We start from the raw sequence: 12198 nt of genomic DNA, 5'->3' as shown, positions 1-12198 counted from the left end.
AAGATGTTGAACAGCAATGAGATGATTCACCCATGGCCAGGGTGGTATGGGGGGTGTGTGAGGTGCTGGTGTGGCAGCAGTCCCGAATTTAGGGTGACAGTGCTTTGCCAGCTAAACCACACAGCTCTGTGCAGCTCATCTAATTACCCTGTGTTAATTTTCCCCTGCCTACAAAATAAGGGTGATATTGTATGGAATGACTACATTGAAAAAAAAAATGAAAGAGAAGATATGCAGACATCTGTTGCCTGGAATAGAGCAAATGTGGGAGAAAATAACCTTAGAGAAATATGAGGGAGGGCTGCCTGCCTCAGTGGGAGCTGAAAGGGGGACAGCAGCAAAGCAGGAAAATGCTGTCCCTGCTGTCCCTACATTTGCCATCTGATTTTTAGAAGTGCAGGTATTTTTTAAAGGACATGGGGAAGAGAGCAGAGGGGAAAGCTTTAGACTCCAGTGAAACATTGTTGAGAACTTTAGCTGTTTACAAATAATGAATTCAGTGTGAAAACAAATAAAATGAACTTTTTAAAAATTGTTGTTTTTGACAGACTTTACTGCAGCTTTACTGTAAGTCTGAAAAAACATTGTTCTGAAGCACTCTGGCTTTATGCTTATTTTATACAACTGCAGATGTTTTACAGACACTTTGGCCATTTTACAACTGATCTGTATAGACACTGAAAGATGAACATGTTAAGCATTAAAAAGAGTTTGGAGTTCAAATCTGGTTTAGAGTCCATGATCTGAGCTTTCACAAAATGAGTGTACAAGCACGAAGAGGGTGAGCATGAAATTGTGCTGAATTACCTTTTAGCAAGCTGATCTTGTGTTCCCCTGAAACTGATTCCCTAATGCTGGATGCATTGCATACCATGTGCCCTGAATATGCAACATCACTCTTGGGATTGTCATGATCTATGGATAATTTTGGGTGTCTGTCAGCTTTGACTTTAGTGCAAAATGAACAAAGAAACTACTGCAGAGACAATCCAAGAAAGGAAGGGACAAGTGTGTACATGAACAGGGGAGCAGTTACCTAACCAGTGTGATTGGCTTCACAGGGAGATGCATGGGAGGACTGGAGAGCCATAAAATTTACATTTGAAAAAAATTCTGTGAGGTTTTTACATGCACAAGGAAGGAAAATGGCAGCAACCAAAATGCAGGTGTCAGGAAATGAAAAGATGTGCACAATGCCACATCTGATAATGGTATCTTTTTATCAATATGGTCCCAAATGACAGTAAAGAGGTTATTCCACTGGAGAGTGCAATAAGATCAGAGGGACCCTATGTAAGGGGAGATCTAATGGGAAAAATGAGGCTCTAGCTCTTGGTCACATCATTAACTGTGGCAAACACTGAAGAAAACCCCAAAGGTAATATCTATTTCAAAAAGAGCAAAAAATAAAAAGAACTCAGGCACAGAATATGCAGAAAGCAGAGGCATTACCAAATCACCTGACAAGAAGCACTAAGAATGAGACTAGCTTGCTCTGGAAACTAGGATATATTGGAAACGTGGACCCAGGGGCCAAATGATACTGCAGCTGTCAAAGATGAATGGATGAGCAAAGGTTGCATCTTAGATACATCAGATGCTTTCATCTCAAAAGCAAGATTGTCAAACCTAGGAAGAAAGTAGAGAGCAGAACACACCAGCTCAGTCTCCTCTCAGGCTCAGCAGTCAGTGTGCATTGGAAACCAGGGGTGTGCAAAGTAATTGCTGGATAGGACTGAGAACTACTGGCAGGGTTATAAAGTGAATTGCAAATTTCTCTTTGGTAATTGCAAGCGTTGCTGAATAAATAAAAACTCTGCATGCAAAACAATGCTGTTGAGGCATAGGCATTAGCTGTTCTTGATTTATTTTTCCTGCTTCACTGTAACAAATAGTCTTTTGATTTAAATGACAATCCTTTTCATCTTGCATCCTGTTTTTGATGGTGGTCAAAAACTAAAAGTGAGAGTAAAGCCTGAGAGTCAAATCCTCTTCTGGTGAGAGGATATGTCTTCTAGTTCTGAGAAATGGGGTATGACTTCTGGTTCTGAGAAAGGAAACCTTGCTACAGACTTTATAATCAGCCTATTGGAAAAATGCACTGCAGCACCAGAAACTGACATCAGCAGGTAATGACAGAGTCTGTTCTGGATCTTTAGATGCATGACGGTGACAGAGAGGGTGGTCTTCCCTTCCTCCTTCTTTAAATTACTTATTTCTTCTAAGGAAGCTGAGTCAGCCCATCCAGAAACATGACAGAGACTGATCACATCAAACCACTGCTAGCAAAGACAGACTGAAATAAGTGACGAGGAAAACCTCAGTCCAAAATCGAAAAGCTTTTTTACAAGATTGATGGGCTGTATGTAAAACCTGTCATATGAAAAAACAGTTTATCTTCCAACTTCTCTGTCCCCTAAACAGGTAGTATTCTGTTAACTTTCTTCAGTAGCAGGGATGAATGATGAATGGAACAGGAAAACCCATGTAACCAATAAGTGCCTTAAGGATTGGTGCCATTAGAACAATTTTGGTTTTTTTGAACATGGGGCAATTTTTACAGCACCAGATCTGCTCGACTCTTATCCTTCATCTCTCTAGCAAGGGCAAAAGGATTCTCACCCCTGAGGTGGCAAGGATGGTTGAGAGGGCTTTAAAGGAGGAATGGGATGAAACCAGGCCCTCCAGAGATGAGCCCAAGGGTGGTAAGTCAGAGGTGAAATCAGTGGCCCAGCTGAAGTGCATGTACACTGGTGCACACAGCATGGGTAACAAACAAGAGGAGCTGGAGGCCATGGTGCAACAGGAAAGCCATGACACTGTCACTGTCATGGAAACACGGTGGGATGACTCACATGGCTGGAGTGCTGCACTGGATGGATACAAGCTCTTCAGGGGAGACAGGAGGGGGAGAAGAGGCGGAGGAGTGGCTATTTGTGTTAGGGAGGCTCTCAACACCGTGGAAATTGAGGTTTAATGATGATAAAGTTGGTGCCTATGGGCAAGAATCAGGGGGAAGGCCAACAAGGCTGACCACCTGGTGAAAGTCTGTCATAGACAACCGAGGTCTGTAGGATGAAGGGGTGGATACCTTATTATTCTATATGATACTGGAGGATATTTCAAGATCACCAGCCCTTGTTCTTGTAGGTGACTTCAACCTGCCAGATACCTGCAGGGAACACAACACAGCAGAGAAGAGACAGTCCAGGAGGTTCTTAGAGTGTGTGGAGGACAACTTCTTGTGACAGCTGGTGAGCAAGCCTGGCAGGGGAGGAATTATGTTAGACCTGCTGTTTGCAAAGAGATGGGCTGCTGGGAGATGTGGGGTTGGAGGCCCTCTGGGACACAGTGATAGAGTTCTCAATATTTGGTGAAGCAAGGAGGGGCATCAATAAATCTTTCACACTGGACTTCTGGGGAGCAGACTTTGACCGGTTCAAGAGACTTACTTGGAGAGTTCCTTGGGAAGCAGCCCTTAAAAACAAAGAGGTCCAGGAAGGATGAACATGCTTCAAAACAGAAATCTTGAAGGCGCAGGAAGAGACTGTCCCCACGTTTTGGAAGGTGAGCTGGTGGGGAAGATGACCAGGCTTTAGGAGCTCAGGGTAAAAAAGAGAGTGCATCACATTAGGAAAACGGGGCAGGCAATGCAGGAAGTGTTTAAGGATGTCATTAGGTCATGAAGAAAGAAAATTAGAAAGGTGAAAGCGCAATTAGAACATACACCTGGCAACTTCTGTAAAGGAGAATGAAAAATGTTTTTAAAAATACATTAAGAGCCAAAGAAAGGGCAAATAAAACCTCCATTCTTTATTGGACATGGGGGGAAATATAATTACTAGAGGTGTGTAAAAGGCAGAGATACTTAACACCTTCTTTCCCTCAGTTTTCAACAAAAAGATGTTATCCTCAGGACAGCTGTCCTCCTGGGCTGGTAGATGGTGTCAGGGAGCAGAGTAGCTCTGCTGTTATCCAGGAAGAAGCAGTTAGAGACCTGCTGAGCAATTTAGATGCTCTCAAATCTATGGATCAGATGGGATCCATCCCAGGGTGATGAGAGAGCTGGCAGATGAGCTTGCAAAGCTGCCCTCCATCATTTACCTCCAGTCCTGGCTCACTGGGGAGGTCCCGGTGAGTGGAAGCTCACTGGATGACTGGAAGCTGGCCAATGTGACACCCATCCACAAGAAGGGCCAGTAGGAGCATCTGGGAAACCCCAGGCTTGTTAGCCTGACCCCAGTGCCTGGCAAGGTTATGGGACAGGTCATCTTTAGTATGATCACACAGCACCTATAGGGCTCAGACCAGCCAGAACGAATTTTGGGGCAGGTCCTGTGGCATAGGTAAATAACTGTTATCAGTGCTATCTCTATGGCCTTGGTTTGGTGGTAGGATTGCTAATTCTGCAACATATTCATTTGTACAGTTGATACAAGGTACCTCATATTCTTCCTTACTTTTTAGTAGGAAACTTTTTACTGTTTCATAGCCTGGTGCAAAATCTCTTCAACTTTTCCTCCGAAAAATGAGCAAAATTCTCCAAAGCAGAAAGATTTCCTTTTCATAAGCCTCACAACCAAAGAAACAAAACTCCAGGCTCAGTTTTTCAGGGTCTTGTCTTTTCACTCAGAACATCCGTTTCTAGGTCGCAAATTGCCCCTTCTAAAATATGCAATAGACAGCAGGGAAGGAGGCTGCAGCCATGGCCTCTCCAGGGCAGGGAACTGTAAGTGAGCAGTGGTTTATTCTTGTATGTTACCTTTTATACTTGCTTTTCATTAAGCTGAACAATACTTCTCCATTATTGGGATAGCACATATGACACATCCACTTTCATGCAAATACATTTCTAGGTGTAAAATGTCAAGTAGGAACTTGCGTGCTCTTGTAATTCCTGCAAGAAATCCTTTCCTGAGTATTTTTGATAAAGAGCATATTTCTCTCACTGGAGATAGGACCAGTAAAGAGCAAGCCCTCTACTTTCCTTCTCTTCAATGCCTTCAAAGTCCTTTTCCCCCCCACCTTTATTAGCTAAAAAGCCTTCCTTTTGTCAGGGATCATTAAACCAGCTGAAGCCATTAAGTCAGTTCTGCACACATACAAACCTTGGTGTTGACATCACGGCTTGCACAGGCCCAGTGAGTTATCTTGACACAGCAAAAGCCAGTGGTATAGGCAAGCAATTTTCTTCATATCCTGCAACAACTTTCCTGTAGTAGTGTGAGATGTCAGTGTCAGGTGGCTGATATAATTACAGAAGGTTACTGTGGGCTGCTGAGGCTGTTTTCCTCCCATGTAGTTAAAAGACACTTTCCCCCTTCCTCCCTGCAAAAGGGAGAGCTCTCCCTCAGTTAATGGGAGGTTGGATGTCTTGAGGGGAGATACATCTCCCATCTCTTGTGCAGCATCAGGTCTAACAAGCAGGCTGGGGTGCTGAAATAAGGGAAGCACGTGCTGCTCTTTTCTGAATTTGAAGAGAGCATTCAGGAATACAGAAAATAAACTTATAAATAGTACTTGACCGCACAAGGGGGAAAAATAATCAAGATCTTTCATTCTTCTTTAAGAGGCCACTGTACATATTCAGAAGAGACCAAACGTATATTTTAAATTATGAAGAAGATAATCATGGTTACTTTATGGTAGAATTAGGCTAGCTCAGTAGTAAGCAATAAATAAGGTGAAGAAAGATAGTCTTAATTGCTTTTCATGTGAAAATCACCATTTGTAATCAGTTTTGTATTTCACAGAAAGAAGATGGTGTGCAATGAGCTGTATGAGCTGGAGATTTCAGTTTGACAGGTAGAGTGGCTACTTAAATTACAGGAAGAGAGAAATTCTCTAGACTTTGGAACCCAGTGGTCGTGCTCCTGTGTGGGCCATTTTCAAAGCAACAGGTATGGCCTCAAGCACAGAATATTGACAGTAGTCAGAAAGCTCCTTCCCACCCCCAGCTAGTCCTGTATGTCACTGTGCTGTTTGCTAACAACCTCAAACCTTTTCTGTTTAAGGATCCCTTTCTCCATTACTTCTGTTCTCAGGTTATATTCCCTAAGCACTAACCTATTACACAATCTCTAGCTCCCTGAAACATGTTACTTTAAATACCTGAGCGCATTCAAGGAGAAGGGAAAGGAGAAACTTATACTCTTTTTGGCTATATTTTAATGTATCCTTAGGTAGATTTTATCCCACCCTAGGTAGCACTACTGACCATCATCACTTCTTTTATACTAAATTTCCTTTTATCACAGCTGCCTGGGGTAACTCACTTTGGCTTGTGCTTTGATTGGGTTCTACAAATGCAGGGTTAACCAAGCTTGGTAGACGAGATTCTGCCCTTGAACCTCTTCCTTGAAAGTTCAGACAGTTAAAGTAAAATAAAAGGTCAGTGTGTGAATATGGAGATGTCAAGTCAAAGGCAGCAGGGATGACATGGGATTTACTCACTCCCTTTCAAGTGGTAGTGTGAAGGCAGTGGTGGAAGGACGTGTGTGGGTCCAGCCCTCTTGACAAATTGTGTGACCCAGGCTCCAGAAGCAGCTTTTTCATTTATTCAATACTTGTGTAAACTATAGACACAGTGTAGGGAGCAAAACCAAGCAGGCTGTCCTCTCCCTTCTCATCTGAATATCCTAACTGATAGGTTGGAATGTCACATTTCCCTTTGTGCTGCCTTTTTTCTGAATCCACTCAGGATTCTCTAGGGTACAGGCAGGATCCTATTTAACATTGCTGTGAAACAACAGCCTATTTCACATCATTTTGCATCAGCATAATAACCAGAAAAAGACTCCTGTGAGTTCTAAAGCACCTTAAAAGCATGATTTTAAAAAATAGAATCTTAGCATCTGATGATGGAGATCATCAGATCTGCACTCCACTTAGCTACATTTTCATACCTTGATTGCTCCTCCTGCAGTAGGCACCATGCAATATGGGAAAAAATGGTGTGGTGGAAAAGCTAAGGACTGGGTTCAGGCTGCATCTGAGAGGCCTCACAACCTTCTGCCCCAGAATCATACTGCCTGTGTGTGCACAGTGGTGCCTTGCTTGTAGGAACCAGTGTCATGGCTGTGTTTGTGGCTGTTCTCACAGTGGTGGGTCTGACCTTGAAGACACATCCTACAAGGCTCCATAGAGGTGTTGCACACCTGGGTTGGATTTTCAGGCCACCTGAATGCCTAATGGGCCAGGTGCACATCTCCTGTAGATCTCTTTGGATCCATGTACATGAATGACTTTGAATGCATGCAGCAGTGAGGGAGCATAGCAAGATCTGAGGTAAAATAGGAGAAAAGGAGGCAGGGGATGTCTGAGGTGGTGTTATGGCATTCACTAAAGCAGAAGAGCTCAGAGGAAAAAATGTCCCCAAAAACCTAGTACTTGATGAGTTTGGCCTCACTAGTGAGCCTAAATAGTGTGCTGTTATCCTTCATAGAGATTTGCTGTCATCTATACCAGTAGGAAGCATAAATTTCATAAATTTCTCATCCTCAAACACTGCCAAGTACATCGAAAAAAATGTCCCAGGAGCTGGAAAAAGGTTTCCAAAAAGAAACAGAATGTTTTCTTCTAAATATCCTCATTTTAAAGGGGTCTGTCACAGCAACCAACTTCCATTACCCTCCAGTACTATTTTGTAGCTGCTAAATGCCACCAAGGCCACCAAGGCACGGGCCAGGAGGGGAGAGACAAGAAAGTGAAGACCAAAGGCAAGGGCAGCTGTGTGTTTCCAAGGCCCTTCAGAACACAGGGACACTTGGACAGCTGAAGCTGCCTCCTCACAGACACTGCTGAAACTGCTCTGAGGTCTTTGTGTCCTGCCTCATGCTGCTGGTGTGGTAGAATGGGTGGCAATGAATCTCAGATGAGTTTACACTGTGATTGTAGAATTGGCCAGAGGGGAAGAATTCATCTCCACATACAGGAAACTTGTTTTATTTTTCCCTTTCTCATCCCAGTTTTCTCTTTCTCCCCCTGTCCTGCCACAGGTCTGCAGTACTGAACTGGCAACATCTCCTGTCTTCCCCCTGCAGTGAATCACCACCTCTCAAACACAACAATGGATGCTGACTCCTCTGCCTGATTATTTAGGGAAGATGCTGTACTTTGAGACAAAAAACTCATCTCCACCTGGAGAGGTGCAAAAGCCCTTCTGAAGGGATGGTGAAGAGCAGTGCCTGGGATCAGTGGCATAGGGTGCTGTCACAAACAAGTCAGTTGCCTTCCAAATGTAAAAAATAACCCCAAATTGAGCATTTGTTTGAGCTGATGCATCAGCTTGGCACTCGGATCACAGATGTGGTTATTGCCATGGGGCTCTGGTCCTCTTTTCTTGCTCTCCTGAATTTGCAACCAGTCCCACTGATGTGGTGGAGTGGTGAGTGATAGAAATCAAACTGTTCCTTCGAGTGGTTTGTGCCAGGTTGAAGTGGGGCTGGGGCCATGATGGTTGCAGGGATTCAGAGCCTCTCACCTTTAACATCCTTTGCAGATGCCTGTATTTGCATGTACTGGTCTGATGCAGCATATCAGAAGCTTAGACAAAAAACTGAACAGTGTGGCCATGACTCACACCTGAGGTAAGAACAGGATAGGCATGCAAAATACCTGCATAAATTTACCTTTGAAAATTCATGCAACTGTCTTTTGAAGCATTTACAGGAGCTGACTCAAAGTGTGTTTGTAATTGGTTTTTTGGGACATAGATACTTCTTAACCTCAATGCCCTGAAAACAGAGCAGCACAAGTGATTTCTGGGGCTGTTGTTTTTCCTTGATGGTCCCCAGGGTACATGAAAGAATCTGTGTGTTATTTTCCCTCAAGCTAGTGGCAGACATTAGAAAATTGAATTTAACAATCCAATATGCCAGGCATAAATATGCTTTGCATATCTCACACCAAACCTAAATGAAAGGAAGTTCTGAGTAGGCAGATAGCTATTTTTCAATTATATGGGACAAATGTGCCATTTCTGATAGCTTTGTCAGTAAAAAGCAAGAGCTGGAAATGCCAAGCTGTTTAGTGAAGCAGGATCAACATTCCTAATACTTCACAGGATCACTAATAGCTTTTGCATCTTTCAAGACAATCGGCCTTGATTGTTCCTCTGGATGCATTCCTCCAAAATTCATCCTACTAATTGCAGTATTTCAGAGCTGATATGTGTAAATAATAGCAAAGACTGTAAGCCTAGGGACTTTGAAAAGAACGTTCTGTTACCTTAGTGTTGTCAGATTTTTTGTGGCAAAGCTGTTTACAAAATATACAAGCTACAAATCAAAGGAATGTGATGTAGTCTTCTTTTATTCAGGAAACTTAGCATGAAAAAGATGAAAATATGTTTGTGAAGTTTACTATCCAAGGTGACGAGATAATGTGTACATGATGGTGAATATTCTAGAGACAATTTTTTGCATCTGTGAAACAGTTTTTCAGAGTCCCAAGAGTAATATTCCACCTTCAGAAATTTACAGGCAGATGAAAAAAAAGCAGAGGTTGTCTATTGCAGACATGCCTTAGAATGCTGCACACAGAAATTTTTCTTTCTGTATTTAACTTTCCCTTCAGTGATTTAACATTGCAAATAAAACCAGTTAAAGATCTTGTGCAAGCACAGTCAGTGTTCTCACAGAAAAGGACCAGGACTATAATGAAGTGATCTCTCCAAGGAGTTAAACAGCAAGAATACTAAGTTAATTTTTTCAAGAATTTTTTCTGTTTGCATGTGCTTCATTTAAGACAGCTGGAAAGTGTGTCAAATTCAGTACCTGGGACTTGGGACATAAAAAGAAATTGGCACATTTTAAACTTGTTTTCAAATTATTCTAGATAACTTTTGGTTTGCTCTTATTAGGAAAGGATTGAGTTTTTAAAATCACAGTTGTTCTTCATTTAGCAGCACAAGAAATAAAATATAGAAATGATAAGAGCAATCAAGCACAAAGTTGTATTTCTGCCTCAGTTTCCCCAGTACCTTGAATCAGTGTTCATGTTGAAGTTTAGTTATTTTGGGAGAGTCCAGAATCCTTCTGGGGGATCCAGGGTCTGTTCCTGAACTCTGGAGGCCTTCCAGCCCAGCCATGGCTGGCCAGTAGCATCTCTACTGCCCCAGCATGGGAAAGTCTGAGAGTATCCCTGATGATGCCTTCCTCTCTCCTGACATGCTCCCCAGTTCTTTGTGTGAAGCTACATATCACCACCTCAATGCCTTTGTTTGTTGCCAGCTCTCTAATCCACAGACAGAAAAGAAAGAAGATTTGTGCCACAATTCTGCTGTTGGAATACAGTTGCAAAGACAAATGTTGTTGCATCTGGGACAGCCAAGACACGCTTTTGTTAGCAACTACATGAAGAAAATATAGCTGCTTCCTAATTTGCCAGCCTAATTTGCCAGCCACTATCCTTGCCTTGTCCTTGCTCAGATTTGCAAAGACTCCCAGCAGATTCCTTCTGCTGAAAGGTCCTACTCCAAACAAATTAAACACGCACCCAGTTTTACACTATCTGACTAAGGTATTACAAGGAACAGTGTAGTATTTACAGTGCAAGTTTTGATGGCTTCACAAAAAAAAAAAAAAAAAAAAAAAAGAGCACCCTGCACAATATCTTTAAGGTTTTAAACAACAAAACCCTTGCCCCTGGAAGTGTCTTTGCATATGGATCTCAAGTATCATACAAATAAAAAATTCACCTCTTTTTGAGAATTTTTTCTTGTAGAAAGAAAGCAGAGAGGTGAGACAGTGATGTGCCAAGCTAAGCAACCACTAGACAATATCCTGATCATACAGAAAACTAATACTGTGAGAGTGATTGTCCCAGTGCCATTCTGTCCCTGGAGAGACTTGACTGTAGGCTGCACTGATTAAAGCTGCAGCCATGCTCCTGTTGCAGACAGGTCTTTATAAAGTTTGCAGAGGAAATCTCACAAAGACACGGTCCCCTGGTAAACATGCCCAGCACCACCCACCACTCTTCCTGCCTCCCTAACTTGTTGCTTAAAACCACAAAATTGGCCCACCAGAGCTCCTCATTGCCCTCTGGCTTACTGAAATTTGTTAGGAACTGGTCTTGGTGTACCATAGAGCTTGATTTGCTAGTGGAACAACATGGTCCCCCAAAAGCCATTAGGTTAACCTAAAAGAGAATGATTTTTCCCAGATATAAAGTTATTCTTCATGGTCTTTTTGAAAATAAAGTCATGTCTGAAACAGGCATTGCTCCATGCCACCTTTCTTTATGACAAGCTGCAATTACTTCATATTCCTCCTTGGTATCTGAACAGCAGCTAGAATCACTGGCTCTCCTCAACTTACTCCCACAGAAAATGTCAGCAGGATCTAATTATCAGAATGAAATGAATTTGCACTGATGTCTGCTTTCTTATCTGCATAATAGTTGAGCTAGTCATTCTTATTATCTCAGTTATGAGTTTGCACATTTTGTTATCTCCCTGGAAAAGGTGTTCAGATGTATGTACCCCATGTTTGACTAAGCTTAAAGAAATCAAGCCTTAGGTGAAAACACTGAGGAACATGGTGGTATGGAGTGAAGGACTTCTTGTGATTCCTCAATTTGTTTTAAGGATTTCTCCTTCATCTGAAACATGACAGGTTCTGGTTCTGCAACTCTTTGAGCAGGCATCCAGCTCTCCTATGAACTTCAGCTTTGTCTTACATATTTCTGTGGGAATGGTCTAATGTTCTGTATCTGAAAGAAATGTGGTTGTCTGACTGTGCTGCAAAGGTATCTGGGACACAGAGAGCCATCAACCCAAGGTGCACATCCATCAGTTTCCTACACTTGGGCAGGGTCAGCTCTCTGTTTGGAAGGTCCAGAACACATGAAGTAATTTTATACATTCTCTGTTAATGCCACTGCTGAACACGGAGTTTTAATGAGTGACTGTGGCAAAGATATCTACAAAGAGCTTAAAGCAGCTGCTGAGCCAAAGACCACCAGAGGACCAAGAAATGTACAGGAAAGAAAATGTCAGAATAGTCTTAAGGGGGTGGAGAGTTCCTTCATGCCTAAAACAATTGCAACAGGATTGATCAGGCACTTATTTCAAGGTAGCAGATGGCCTGAGCTGAGCTCAGCCAGTTCTGTCTGTCCTGCTCATAATGATGAGCATATGTTTTAGCCCTCTGACCTGCACCCTGTTCAGAGATTTTAAACTGGGGACAGATTGAC

This window comes from Ammospiza nelsoni, chromosome 2 (assembly GCF_027579445.1).
Source record: "Ammospiza nelsoni isolate bAmmNel1 chromosome 2, bAmmNel1.pri, whole genome shotgun sequence".
In the NCBI taxonomy this organism is placed as follows: Eukaryota; Metazoa; Chordata; class Aves; order Passeriformes; family Passerellidae; genus Ammospiza; species Ammospiza nelsoni.
The sequence above is the reverse complement of the archived record's forward strand: the minus strand, read 5'-3'. Positions refer to the sequence as shown.